Source organism: Pristiophorus japonicus, chromosome 6, assembly GCF_044704955.1.
Source record: "Pristiophorus japonicus isolate sPriJap1 chromosome 6, sPriJap1.hap1, whole genome shotgun sequence".
Classification (NCBI taxonomy): Eukaryota; Metazoa; Chordata; class Chondrichthyes; family Pristiophoridae; genus Pristiophorus; species Pristiophorus japonicus.
In genome coordinates, this window is record NC_091982.1 from 41,424,322 (window position 1) to 41,438,883 (window position 14,562).

Sequence of the window (14,562 nt, forward strand, 5' to 3'; positions counted from 1 at the left end):
CATCATATCCGTTAACTGCTATCTGTGCAGTTAATTCGTCCACCTTATTCCGAATACTCCTGGCATTGAGGCACAGAGCCTTCAGGCTTGTCTTTTTAACGCCCTTTGCCCCTTTAGGATTTTGATGTAATGTGGCCCTTTTTGCTTTTTGCCTTGGGTTTCTCTGCCCTCCACTTTTAATTTTCTTCTTTCTATCTTTTGCTTCTGCTCCCATTGTACTTCCCTCTGTCTCCCTGCATAGGTTCCCATCCCCCTGCCATATTAGTTTAACCCCTCCCCAATAGCACTAGCAAACACTCCCCGTAGGACATTGGTTCCAGTCCTGCGCAGGTGCAGACCATCCGGTTTGTACTGGTCCCCCAGAACCGGTTCCAATGTCCCAGGAATTTGAATCCCCCCCTTCTGCACCTCTCCTCAAGCCACGTATTCATCTGAGCTATCCTGCGATTCCTACTCTGACTAGCATGTGGCACTGGCAGCAATCCTGAGATTACTACTTTTGAGGTCTTACTTTTTAATTTAGCTCCTAGCTCCCTAAATTCGTCTTGTCGGACCTCATCCCGTTTTTTACCAATATTGTTGGTACCTATTTGCACCACGACAACTGGCTGTTCACCCTCCTCCTTCAAAGTGTCCTGCACCCTCTCCGAGACATCCTTGACCCTTGCACCAGGAAGGCAACATACCATCCGGAAGTCTCGGTTGCGGCCGCAGAAACGTCTATCTATTCCCCTTACAATAGAATCCCCTGTCACTATAGCTCTCCCACTCTTTTTCCTGCCCTCTTGTGTAGCAGAGCCACCCACGGTGCCATGGACTTGGCTGCTGCTGCCCTCCCCTGATGAGTCATCCCCCTCAACAGTACCCAAAGCGGTGTATCTGTTTTGCAGGGGGGTGACCGCAGGGGACCCCTGCACTACCTTCCTTCCACTGCCCTTCCTGTTGGTCACCCATCCCCTATCTGGCTGTGTAACCTTTACCTGCGGTAAGACCAACTCACTAAACGTGCTATTCACGTCATTCTCAGCATCGCGCATGCTCCAGAGTGAATACACCCGCAACTCCAGTGCCGCAATGCGGTCTGTCAGGAGATGCAGCTGGATACACTTCCTGCAAAAGTAGCCTTCAGGGACACTGAAGAATGGTCACTTAGCCATGGTGTCAAAGAGCTTCCAGCGCCTGTGGAACGCTATTGTAACGCTCCCAAATCTTTCTCCCAAACTTCTCGCCCATTGAAGGATCAGCTATGATCTTATTGAATGGTGGTGCAGGCTCGAAGGGCCAAATGGCCTACTCCTGCACCTATTTTCTATGTTTCTATGTTTCTATGGAACTGTACCAGCATCAGTCAGCATTTCAGGAGAAATACACACATAGAAACCACAATATCAATGGGTAGCACACTCGCCTCTGAGTCAGAAGGTTGTGGGTTCAGAGACTTGTGCACAAAAATCCAGGCTGACACTCCAGTGCAGTGCTAAGGGAGTGCTGCACTGTCAGAGGTGCCATCTTTCGGATGAGACGTTAAACTGAGGCTCCGTCTGCTCTCGCAGGCGGATGTAAAAGATCCCACGGCACTATTTCGAAGAAGAGCAAGGGAGTTATCCCTGGTGTTCTGGCCAATATTTATCCCCCAATCAACATAACAAAAACAAATGATCTGGTCATTATCACATTGCTGTTTGTGGGAGCTTGCTGCGCGCAAATTGGCTGCCGCGTTTCCCACATTACAACAGTGACTACACTTCATAAAGTACTTAGTTGGCTGTAAAGCGCTTTGGGATGTCCGGTCTGATGAAAGGCGCTATATAAATGCAAGTCTTTGGCCGGGAAATTGCGTAGCGCCCCGTCTGGGGGCGGTAACATCTGCGAAGCGGGAGTTCCTCCACCAGGCACGGAAGCCCCACCCCGCTCGCGAAATTGCCGTTATCGCCTCTGAGAGGAAGTGGAGCCCAGAAAAACGTGCTGCGTTTCCTCTCTGGGGCGATAAAGGGGCAGAAGCAGAAGGAGCAGGGCGCAGCACTGCATGCTGGAATGTGCAGCGTGACTCGTAGAAGGGCATTCCCCTCCATTAAAGGGAAGGGCCAAGCTGCAGACTCTGCAGAGTCCTACTGGAACACCGTGGAGCGGAGTGCCGTGCTGGGCTGCCAGGTCACGGCACGGAGCTCACATTCAAGGAGGCAACGGACCGCGACAGTTAAGTTGGACGATTGTTTTTTTATATGCGCACTCGATCTCCCTTTCCAACTAGCGCCCCGCGAGCGGCCGGCCGCCATGTACTCGCCCGCTGAAGCTGTCACCGTCATCGCCCGGCGCAGCTTCGGGGGGGACGCTTACAAATTTTTGCTGTGGGACGAAAACAGGTCGCTGCGCACGGTGATGATGTCACCATCGCCGGCACTACCGGTGTCCGCCGCCGCTAAATTCCCGCGGAATTTAGCGGGAGTCGTTAGCAGTGCCACGCCTGAGCGAAAAGTCATTTGCCCCCAACGACCCCAATTTCTCCCCCTTAATTTCTTTCAAACATGGAAACCGCCCATTTGGCCCAACCAGTCTGTGTTGGCATTTACCTTGCACGCTTGAAGAGCAGGAAGAAAATCGGAGATAAAAAAAGTAAGTGAATGACCACTAAAGCATTGACTTCAAGAAAGCGGGCAGTGAGCTTTTCTCTTCTCAGCGGGGAAAAGTTGATCATGCTACAGAAGTGTTCTGACACTTAACACAATCAGCTGTAAAAACCAGTCGGCTGGAAGAAGTTGCACTGTAGCTAAGGGCTTAAGGGAAGCAGCATTTCTGCAACCAATAATTTAATATTTAAGCATGTGGAAATTGGTGTTGTAATGACACCGCACCAAACACTCCTCAGTACGGAACTCTGGCCAAGACGAGAGCTATCCACAACAGGGAGCTGTCAGCAGTCAGATTGATGATCAAAGTAAACCCATTTAATACAGGTGTCTTTTAGGAATGAGCTGTGTCAAAATAGGCTAAATCTTGAAGCCACAATAATTGAGTTTCACTCCAAAGGAGTGAGTCGGTAGATTTGATAAATTGACATGCCAATCATTTTACTGTAACTTATATGAACCCAGGCCAGGGCCTGTAACATGACTCGGGAGCTGCTTATGCCCCGGTTCCTCTGCAATTGTAACCCTTATGGAACTTGCTAAAAAATATTGCTCAACCGCACTGGAGCAACGGCCCTTCACACCCCTCAGAGAGAACAAAAGTTACACCTTGCACCCAATGTTCCCTCTAATTTTAGTTTAAGTGAGCGGCCCCTTTAAGGGGCTGTGTGGCTCATTCATAGTTTAATGCACGAATCTTAAGATTGTAAAAACCAGTCCCGGGCTGCGCGGCCTAGAGGGAACGTTGCTCGTACCCAATGACACCTGCCTCGAAACGAGTTGCGTTTTATGTCCGGTGGGGGATAGGATTGGGCTCAATTGCAATGATCCCCATGAGGAGAAGGACCATCAACACTGACTGCTAAGGCTAGAGAGTGGTGAGAGTGTGCAACTCGCTAGTACAAGGAGGCGAACAGCATAGGTGGATATTCAAAAGGGAGTTAGATGAAGTCCTTACTACTCGGGGGATCAAGGGTTATGGCGAGAAAGCAGGAAGGGGGTACTGAAGTTTCATGTTCAGCCATGAACTCATTGAATGGCGGTGCAGGCTAGAAGGGCTGAATGGCCTGCTCCTGCACCTATTTTCTATGTTTCTATGTTTCTATGAAAGGAAAGCTGATAAACACAGGAGGGAGAAAGGAATAGAAGGGTATATTGCTAGGGTGAGATGAAGAAGGGTGGGAAGAGACTCGTGCGGAGCATAAACACCGACATAGATCTGTTGGGCTGAATGGCCGGTTTCTGCGCTATAAGTACTATGTGACTCTTACACGAAGAATGGCGACTTAGGTGAGGTACTGAAATTTGTCGGTACATGTGTAACTGTACACTAGCATGAGTTAGCACGGTCGCGTGAGGAGGGAAGAAAGGGAAAATGATCTAATATGGGCGGGGAGCGAACAAACTACAGTCCTGAAGCCCAGATCCCGAATGTAGCACTTACTATTTGCGTCCCTGTGCACTAAAATATTGGCCCTGAATTCGCGGCCCCTACGAGGTGGTCAAGATGGGGTCTTGAGCTGCAAGGCCAGTTTAGCTCGCCTTTAGTGCAAGACGCCATTTTGTAAAGGAGTTGAATCGCATGCTGAGAACGGCCGCGCCGAGGATCGTCAAGGCTCTGATTGACAATTAAATTGCCTGCCAGCACTCAATAAAGAGGCTGCACACCATTTTGCTGGCTAGCACTTCAATTAATGATCTCTCTTGACAGCGACTGGCTGAACAGGAGTAAAGAATGCATTGCTGAGGATTTCTAGCACTACTTAAAAAAATTCACTTTTCACTTGCTGCTGGAGATGGACTGACTACACTGCATATTGAGACACATTGGGCGACTTTTTGGGACACTTTTGTCAAGACTGCACCAACACTCTATTAAAATTTTTCATGGAAATTCTCTGAGCAATTCACCTAAAGCGAGCGAATGCTGTGCTAATCTACCTTATTGGACACCTTATAGGAGTCACCAGGAGAAAGGGGGTGCTTGGTCACTGGCACCTTGCTAGGGGTCCCCTTTGGTCTGGACGAGGAATGGGAGGAGGTGATGAGGCCAGGCACAGCAACACCAACTGTTACAGGAGAGAGGAACAGCAGGTGGGCTCTTTCCCCATCCCCCTCCGGACCTGCTCCACCAGGACCTCCAGTGCAGTCTCTGAGAACCTGCGCACCCTCTTGCTCGGTCCGCTCATCCTGATATGTCCCGTTCTGTGGTCAGCCAGTGCACTCCACACCGTGATTGGAAGTGCATGCGTGGAAGCAACATGTACCACTCCATGGAAATTGCACCTAATCAGCGCCTGAGTGCCAAACCTGCAGGTGGCGGGTTTAGTGCCTGCAGGAAGTTGAAACCATGGTAATCTAAGTTAACACAAAATTGTGTGCTGAAACCAGACTTTTAAAACAGGCGTGTCATATTAGCACAGCAAACACTTAGCGCCTGTTTTCACCCTTTCCCCCACATAGTTTTACTGAGCAAGTGCCAAGAACAGAACAGGCCAAAGATAGAGGTGTGGGAAGCAGCAGTGGGACCTGGCGATAAATACCAGGGCAGTTCGAGCAGACGTGTGCCATGGGATGTGTAGCTGGGTGCGGCATTCCTTGGTAAGGGGAAGGAGTCAATGTCAGTGAGCCAGGGTGTCATCAGACTCATGCAGGATGAAGTTGTGGATGGTGAGAGCCTGATTCTTAAGGGAGTGGACATGTTAGGGCACGATGCGGAATGGCTGGGGAGTCAGGGCAAAGGATGGGAGTGAATGGACAGGGAGGAGGTTCGAGAGGTTCGGTCTCAAAGAAGAAGAGGGGTTGGGGGTGGGGGGGCGGGGAGGCGGTGGAGTCGAATTGGCAACGGGGAATGAGACAATGTGGATGACTGCGCTGGAACAGCCAACGGTGGAAGCCAAGATGGGCACGGCCTGGGTCCAGACAGACTCCGCCCTGGAGTGGGCCGCAGGCGAGGGGAAACGGGGCAATAGTGCAGGTGGGTTGGAGAGTGAGGTGGGCATGGGGCAGTAAGAGGGTGAAGTAAAAAATTCTGACTACAGAAACCAAGGATGGAGGACAAACAGGAGAGGGGGTAAAGTGGAACTAAAGATGGTCGACGGGGAGCGGAGCCTGGGTTTGGGCAGTATGTAGATTATATAGCCTTGCATCTATATAGCGCCTTTCACGACCACTGGACGTCTAAAAGCGCTTTACAGCCAATGAAGTACTTTTGAAAGTGTAGTCACTGTTGTAATGTAGAAAACCCAGCAGCCGATTTGCGCACTGCATGCTCCGACAAGCAGCAATGTGATAATGACCAGATCATCTGTTTTTTGTTATGCTGATTGATGACTAAATATTGGCCAGGACACTGGGGATAACTCCCCTGCTCTTCTTCAAAATAGTGCCATGGGATCTTTCACGCCCACCTGAGAGGGCAGATGGGGCCGCGGTTTGACACCTCTTCCGAAAGACGGCACCTCCGACAGTGCAGCACTCCCTCAGCACTGCACTGAAGTTTCAGTCTAGATTTTTGTGCTCAAGTCTCAGGAGTGGGACTTGAACCCACAAACTTCTGACTCTGAGGTGAGGCTGCTACCCACTGAGCCACAGCTTTCTTAAAATCTTATTTTCGAATGCACCAAGCCTTTTTTTCCCCCCTTAATCGCCTGAGCCATCCTGCCATATTAATCTATTTAAATTGTGTGTGCTGAATATACTCCCTGCCTAGTGATACGGGTACATACCAGGTGACCTACACAAGTCCGCGACTCCATGATAAAGCAAATCGGGTGTGATGAGCACCCCTCACAAATGCTCCTGTAACTCACAGCTATAGGTAATATTATAAGAACAGAAGTAGGCCATTTTGGCCCCTCGAACCTGCTCCGCCATTCAATAAGATCATGGCTGATCTGATCTTGGCCTCAACTTCACTTCCCTGCCTGCTCCCCATAACCTTTGACTCCCTTATCATTCACAAATCTGTCTATCTCCACCTTAAATATATTCAATGACCCAGCCTCCACAAGAATTCCAAAGATTCACGACCCTCTGAGAGAAAAAATTCCTCCTCGTTTCCTTTTTAAATGGACGACCCCTTATTCTGAAACTATGCCCCCTAGATTTCCCCATGAGGGGAAACATCCTCTCTGCATCTACCTTGTCAAGCCCCCACCTCTCATTCTTCTAAACTCCAGTGAGTATAGGCCCAACCGGCTCAACCTTTCTTCATAAGACAACCCCTTCAGCTCAGGAATCAACCTCGTGAACCTTCTCTGAACTGCCTCCAAAGCAACTGTATCCTTCCTTAAATAAGGAAACCAAAACTGCACGCTTCACATGTATGGTTTGTTTCACTAGGTATCTACCATCAGTACCCCACATAAAAACTGGCCCCTTCACCATCGGTATAGGAGCAGTCCAGGCCGATGATGCTCATCATCATTGGCAGTCCCTCGAAATCGAGGAAGACTTGCTTCCACGCCAAAAGTGAGTTCTCAGGTTACTGAACAGTCCAATGCGGGAATTACAGTCTCTGTCACAGGTGGGACAGACAGTCATTGGAGGAAAGGGTGGGTGGGGAGTCTGGTTTGTCACACGCTCCTTCCACTGCCTGCGCTTGTTTTCTGCATACTCTCGGCGACGAGACTCGAGGTGCTCAGTGCCCTCTTGGAAGATTCTCTTCCTCCACTTAGGGCGGTCTTTGGCCAGGGACTCCCAGGAGTCCTCATCATCATCAAGCCATCAACAGCTGGTGTGCAACGACCACCACACGTTAAAAAAATCCACGCACAGGCATCTTCTACCCTTGAGGATGTAGTTCGGGTGAAACACCTGTGAACTCATCCTTTTTTGGCGAGGAAGCAAGTCATCCTCGTTTTGAGGTGACCGTCTATGATGATCATCAGCCAACAGGAGGCAGTGAAAACATGGGGGCGAGAAGTGCAGGAGAGCGGAGATGGCTTTGCGACCGCAGGCTATCTCTGCCTCGGCCCAGCAGGACAACTGTGTACAGCTGACTCCAGTGGAGATAGACTGAGCGGCAGAACACTAACAATAGAGCACTGTTTATTGAAAAGGCAGGAGTCACTTTTTTGTATATAAAGTTCTTTTCTTCCTCTACTCCTCAAAAGGCAGGGAGTATATTCAGCACACACAGTTTAAATAGATTAACATGACAGGGTGGCTCTGGGGATTAAGGGAAGAAAAAGGTTTGGCACATTCGAAGGCAAGATAAAAAAAAAAGCTGCTGTACATTGCATTGCAACAACAAGACGGTTACCATGGGGATTATCTGCCCTGTGGAGTTTAATTTGAGTTTGCTGTATCTATGAAAAACGCGATTTGTTCGTGCCACCGGAAGAGAACGCTGGTGATTTTTGAGATATAATCAGGTTATTTTCTGCATTGGAAGAGCAAGTCGTTTTCAGAAGGAAAAACACAGAGGACACACTATGTAAGCAATTTAAGAGTACTTGGAGCATGATTAAACCTGCTCACCATCCAAACACCATCGTTTGCTGGAACAGGATTTAAGGAAATTCCCATTTGCTGTGTGAGGCAGATTGCGAAAAGCCAGACTCTGCGATCCCTGTTCGGTATTGAGTCATTGGTTCTCAGGTGGTGCAGCAGTGGGAGAGGTTACAATTTACTTTCCTGCATTAGGCCAGGGAGGGAAGACTTCAGCCAGGGGTCCTGAATGCTGGAGAAAGGTGTCGGTGTGGGAGCTGAGTAATGAAAGGATTGTGCTCAGCTGTCGGGCTCGGCGGGCCATTTGAGCGAGGTACCACAGGCGCTTCTGGCTCCAGAGGAATCATATCCCAGCAAAAGTACAAAAGAGGAGGAAATGTGAGGAGGGAAATTGAAAAGACGGGGAGTTAAGATCTTCAAAACACTATCTTAAAAGGGACATTGTACAAAGTGAGGTTTCGCCGTCCTAAGGTACAATGAGGAAAGACCTCCTTGCCAACCCCTCAATGGTGGATCAACGGGAATTAACACTCTGATAACAACTTGTACCCAACATTCTCCCCCATTATGGCTGGCTTTTTTTTATGTTAAGGTTCATTTTAAAAGCCCTCCAAATGAGCGAATGGGTAAAGGCACCACACCGCCCAGTGCAATATTAAATCATGCAGACCAGAGACGCACAAGATCAATCCTTGGTCTCTGCCGAGTTCACTGATTCCGGAGGCGCAGTAGTTAGGAATTCCCTTGCTAAACCTCTCCACCTCTCTTTCTTTCTTTAGGGTGACACTCCAGTGCAGTGCTGAGGGAGTGCTGCACTGTCAGAGGTGCCATCTTTCGGATGAGACGTTAAACCGAGGACCCATCTGCTCTCTCAGGTGGACGCAGAAGTTCCCACGGCACTATTTCGAAGAAGAACAGGGGAGTTATCCCCGGTGCCCTGGCCAATATTTATCCCCTATCAAAAACAAGTTATCTGGTCATTATCAGATTGCTGTTTGTGGGAGCTTGCTGTGCGTATATTGGCTGCCACGCTTCCTACATTACAACAGTGACTATACTTTAAAAAGTACTTCATTGGCTGTAAAGTGCTTTGGGACATCCTGAGGTTGTGAAAGGCACTATGTAAATGCAAGTCTTTCTTTCTTTAAGATACTCCTTAAAACCTACATCTTTGACCAAGCTTTTATTTATCTGCCTAATGTCTCCTTATGTGGCTCGGTGTCAAATTTTATTTGATAATGCTCCTGTAAAGTGCCTTGGGATGTTTTACTACGTTAAAGGCACTATATAAATGCAAGTTGTTGTTCTACAAATGGCTAGGTTGGGGAGGGGAGTGGGTACAGATAGGATCCCTAATCCTAATTGCAATCAAGTGACCTGTTGTCACATTTCAGCATCTTTGGACTATTTCTCCACATAAAGAATTTGGAAAAAAAAGTTCCTTTTAAATGTGTTTTACAGCATAGTGCACTCGCACAGTGGCACTGAGAGGATAGGTGATTAAAATGCTGATGCATTAAGCTTTGATGTTTCCCCATGGATTGTAAATAATAAACAATGACACCTCACACTCAACACAGTTGGTAGTCTGGTTCTTTTCGAGCTTTGAACAGAGGGAGATAAAATGACACAGGCAATCAGTCAGGGGCAGCAAAGGCTGTGAGAAAGTTAGAATGCAGGAGAGTGTTTAGAAGTTATTTTAAATCAAGCAAGATCAGCTATTGATGTGGGGAAGGATAGTGTGTTCATTATTCTGTATTATTATGTCACAAAAGTTGTACTAAGTGAATTGGATTATAACTATTACTCTGTATATCCACTCACTGTGAAATAAAGCAGTTTAACAATTCGTATCTGACCTCGTCTCATCCAATATTTACTCAATCTGCCTTCAGAGAGACTGAAGGGATACATGTGTGAATGAGATGAATATTCAGTTTAGATCACAGAGGATTAATAATGCCCTACATATACATATTGGTCAGTACAGGCACACCACTGAAAACAAGACACGCAGACGACCTATGGGAGTGACTAGGGTTTCTGAGAAAAGCTCAGGCAAGACTCTAAACTTATAACCCTTGCACTGGAGAACGAGTGGGCTCAACTGTGATGGCCTCTTAGTTACCGGTTGAGATTTGTACAGAAGTATACCCAGCATCAAGAGTTGATTTCTCACATCAAATGGAGTGGCGAGGCAGTATTAATTACCCATCCCCAAGGGCATTTGGAATTAACCACATAGCGAGGGACTGGAGTCACATGGAAGCCAGACTGGTTAGAGATGACAGGGTCCTTTCTCTGAAGGACACGAGTGCAACAGTTGGGTTTTTAATGACAAGCCAACCAATTGCAGTGCCATTTTCTGGCCCACAAATTTACTGAATTCAATTTCTCAACTCGTCCTGGTGAGATTTTAATCTTATAACCTCTGGGCTGCTAGCCCACTATCATAATCACGAGGCGGGCACACCAGTTAACCATAGGGTATTGCTGGAGCTGGGACTTAGGGTAACTTTTCTGCTGTCGTGTAAAGGCTAAGAGGAGGAAGATATGCCAGCTCAAGTGCACAAGCTTGATTTGACCATTAAAAATGATTTAAATGACGGCTGGACATGCCTGCCTCGCATCGTGAAGTGATTTGCTCCACCATGCCAAGCCATTGTGACGTGCCTGTACCACCTACCAGTCAAGGGGGTTTCACTGTGATTTGCAACAGCTCCCACTAGTATTGCTTTTGGGGTTTCTATTGTTCTCGGGAAGCTGGACAACAAAGAGAAGCTCCACAGGCGTGACTGGGGAAAAGACCTATCAGGACCCGAGGTGGGTTTTACAGATCCACTTTTACTGCGGCAGTCACATCTACAGACTCCACCAGAGGTCCTTAGGCATGTCAGTAGAGATGTGGCTTTGGTACCAATTCTCGAAGAAGGAGGCTGGGATTGTGCCCTCAAGATGCAATACAGCTACCTAGGCCCCACCCATCTTCTCAATAGCGCTTTGCCTCGCTACTTCCCTGCCTGCCTCTAAGAGTCCTTGAGGGAAATTTACATAACTCTACTACCAATCTGTCTCATTCGCTTATATAAAAAGCAGAGTTGGGATGTTTTATCATGGTAAAGGTGCTATGGAAATGCAAGTTCTCTTGTTTCCAGCAAGAAACTGCAAGGGGCTACTATTTAGAGGTGGCACTATTTTCAATAGCCACAGCACAAAACAAATGAGTATAGGCCCAACCTTCTCAACCTTTCTTCATAAGTCAACCTCTTCATCTCAGGAATCAACCTAGTGAACCTTCTCTGAACTGTCTCCAATGCAAGTATATCCCTCCTTAAATACGGAGACCAAACCTGTACAGTTGTAGCAAGACTTCTCTGCTTTTATACTCTATCCCCCTTGCAATAAAGGCCAACATTCCATTTGCCTTCCTGATTACTTGCTGTACCTGCATACTCACTTTTTTTGTTTCATGCGCAAGGACCCCCCAGGTCCTTCTGTACTGCAGCATTTTGTAATCTCACTCCATTTAAATAATAATTTGCTTTTTTATTTTTCCTGCCAAAGTGGATAACCTCACACTTTCCCACATTATACTCCATCTGCCAAATGTTTGCCTACTCACTTAGTCTGTCTATATCCCTTTGGAGATTCTTTGTGTACTCCTCACAACTTGCTTTCCCACCCATCATCTGGTCATTATCACATTGCTGTTTGTGAGAGTTTGCTGTGCACAATTAGCTGCCGCGTTTCCTACATTACAACAGCGAGTACACTCCAAAAAGTACTTCACTGGCTGTAGAAGCATTTTGAGTCATCATCATCCATCATCATATCATAGGCAGGCCCTCGAAATCGAGGAAGACTTGCTTCCACTCCAAAAATGAGTTCTTAGATGACTGAACAGTCCAATACGGGAATTACAGTCTCTGTCACAGGTGGGACAGACAGCGGTTGAAGAAAAGGGTGGGTGGGACTGGTTTGCCGCACACTCCTTCCGCTGCCTGCGCTTCACCTCGAGTTGGTGGACTTTGAGTCATCCGGTGGTTGTGAAAGGCGCTATATAAATGCAAGTTTCTCTTTGTTAAATATGTGCGCTGGATTCACATGCTACAATGTGAAGACAGCGGGGTGGTTCAGTTAATACAAGAACACCAGAATTGGAAGCAGGAGTAGGCCATTCGGCCCTTCCAGCCTGCTCCGCCATTCAATAAGATCATGGCGGTTCTTCTACCTCAACTCCACTTTCCGGCCCTATTCTGAGCTTTCATTTCCTCCCCAGCAGCTGCTGCCAGCCTGGCCAGTGCCCCAGCCCTGATGATGTGAGGTGGTGTCCACGTGCAAGAATTGAACTATCACAGCATAACAATTCTAAATTCAAAAGAGATATACTCACAGGAATATGACTGGGTTATTCCATTTGAAAGATAGACAAGGACAGTTAACTGTTGCAACTTATGAAGTAAAAAGCTTGCTGCAGCTCTCCCGGCAACACACACACACACACACAAACACATACACACAAACACATACACACAAACACACACTCAAACATACATTGGAAAATTGTTCATCACCATCCCATGGTTTTCTAGCAATAGCATGAGTGGTGAGCATAGAAGCAGACTGTTTCATCCCATAACTTACGACAACAATTTGCATTTATGTAGCACATTTAACATAGAAAAATGTCCCACAGCGATTCAGAGGTGTCAGGAAAAGTGGACACCAAACCAAAGGAATTACATAAAATTTACAGGACAGAAACAGGCCATTCAGCCCGACTGGTCTGTGCCAGTGTTTATGTTCCACACAAGCCTCCTTCCACCCGACTTCATCTGACCCTATTAGCATTACCTTCTATTCCTTGCTCCCATATACTAATCTAGCTTCCCCTTAAATGCATCTACGGTGGAGTGTCCAAAGACTTGGTCGTAGAGCTGGGTTTAAGGAGGGCTTTCAAGAAGGACAGGGAGGTAGAGAAATTTATGGAAGGAATTCCACAGTGTGGGGCCTGGGCAGCTGAAGGCACGGCTGCTAATAGTGAGGCGAGGGCAATGGGGAATGCACGAGGTCATAGGGAGGTTGTAGCACTGGAGGGTTTAAAAAGTAAAAGTACTTTTAAAAAGTGACACAATTAGGGAAGCTCCTCGGTGGTTTTTGTACACATGCTATGCAGATACTTCAGTCATGTTGAGTGGGTCTGAAAGCTCCACAAAAAGGGAGGCTTTAAGTAGGCCATTCAATCTAGTAACAGACTTGGAATTGAAGCCGTTCTTTTCAATTTAGCAGACAGACTAAGCTGTGCTTCCAGCTTACTTTTATTTTGGTTCTCGAAGTCTATTTTGTTTCCCTGTGTAATTCGATGTGGTCACTCTGGAGCATTGTGGGATACTGGTGGCCTCACCCACTAAGTTTAGAAGAGGCCGAGCCATTAAAGCACCAAGTCTGAAATTCCAGATTCAAAGTGTCACTCCCGGGTACTGTACATTGTGCTGCTTTCATCACAAAGCTAGTTGGGTTGAGCGAGTGTCCTGTTTAGTCTAACCGCTGGCTTTTAGTCTAACCTGACAGGAATCTGAAGGTTAATTTTATATTAAAAAACCATTCTATAAACAGTCGTGACCTTGAGTAAATCACACAGACTAGTTACACTTTCTACCGAGTTCTGTTTCATATTGCATACCTCAAGGCTTCCTAAAGCAGATAGCTAAGCTGAACAACTCAGCAATTTACAGTTTCAAGTGCCTCGTGAAATATTTTACCTTGTGCATATACAGTGGAAGGCCCGGTGACATCACCAAGGAGCCCTCGAGTGCAACAATTCCACGGTGTTTTTTTCTAAAGGCGCTCTCGCATGCTGGGGCACAGTACCATGGGCATCACCCTTCCTCTGGTACCTTACCCAATTGGCCAATCTTCAGACGTGAGCCTAAATAACTCAAATTGGCAGGCAATCTGAAGTTGGAAAGCAACACTACCATGCCCGCTTCTGTCCTCACTCGATATACACACACACACACACACACACGAGAGAGAGGAGGGACCTTTGCCAATTCTTCTTCTCCTCTCTCTAAACCAGGGATAAATGTAGCACTCCCAACTGAGGCTAATGTTGGCACAAACCAGGGATTGAACCTTTCCTTTCCTTTCTGTATGGCTCAGTTCCACTCTGGGCTGTGTGATCAGCAATGAGGAAGGATCACATCAAAACTCGGAAATGGCTTTGGAAATGTTCCCGGTACAGCAATCCCGGAACGCTCACAAACATCTAATATGGCGCAGAGTTCCTCAGAGCAGGCTGCGCTACAAAGATACACGAATAAAGGGAGACCCAACTCATTTTCAGCATGGTTCCTGCATTTTGCAGGGTTACATGGTCTCTGTAATACTGGCAGAATTCTATTCCAGTTACACACCAAAGAGATATTTAATAATGGGTATATGTGCTCACGTGAATCCTGTCTGGGCAAGTGAGGCACAG

The 14,562-nt window shown here is 47.3% G+C and overlaps 2 protein-coding genes across 2 annotated transcripts in view; one reads left to right on the forward strand and one right to left on the reverse strand.

Annotated features, from left to right (window-relative positions):
* Positions 1-14,562, reverse strand: part of col4a5 (collagen, type IV, alpha 5 (Alport syndrome)) — a 291,814-nt gene that overhangs the window by 192,394 nt on the left and 84,858 nt on the right. The window lies entirely within an intron of this gene.
* Positions 2,435-14,562, forward strand: part of col4a6 (collagen, type IV, alpha 6) — a 575,180-nt gene continuing 563,052 nt past the window's right edge. Inside the window, exon 1 of the mRNA XM_070882795.1 lies at positions 2,435-2,613. The gene's annotated coding sequence lies outside the window, so the exon portion shown is untranslated. The remainder of the gene's footprint in view (positions 2,614-14,562) is intronic.